The sequence below is a fragment of the Salmo salar genome, chromosome ssa20 (genome assembly GCF_905237065.1).
Source record: "Salmo salar chromosome ssa20, Ssal_v3.1, whole genome shotgun sequence".
Classification (NCBI taxonomy): Eukaryota; Metazoa; Chordata; class Actinopteri; order Salmoniformes; family Salmonidae; genus Salmo; species Salmo salar.
The window spans coordinates 72,497,499-72,497,859 of NC_059461.1; positions in this window are offsets into that span (position 1 = coordinate 72,497,499).

The following is a 361-nucleotide window of genomic DNA, read 5'->3' on the forward strand; positions in this document are numbered from 1 at the left end:
TATTACACACTATGCTGTAGGTACCTGTAAAATAATTTTTGGTTTTAGTCTTTTATATGAAGTTTTCTGCTGCGTTTGCAAATCCTTAAATGTGTAATGATGGCAGGCCCCTTGAAGAAACTGAAAACAAAGGATTCGTCTGTGAAATAAAGGTTTCACCATTTTAACCAGTGATAAACTGGGGCGTATTCATTACGCCGGTTCTGTTGCAAAACGTTTATCGAACGAAAGGGTGAGGGATCTACATGAGTTTGTCCAAAAAATCTCGTTTCGCTGTGTTTGCTTCCGTAATGGAGTACGCCCCAGCTCGAGGCAGTTGCAACTTGCGCTGGTCCGCCAGCGGTGGCCTTTGTGATTTTAT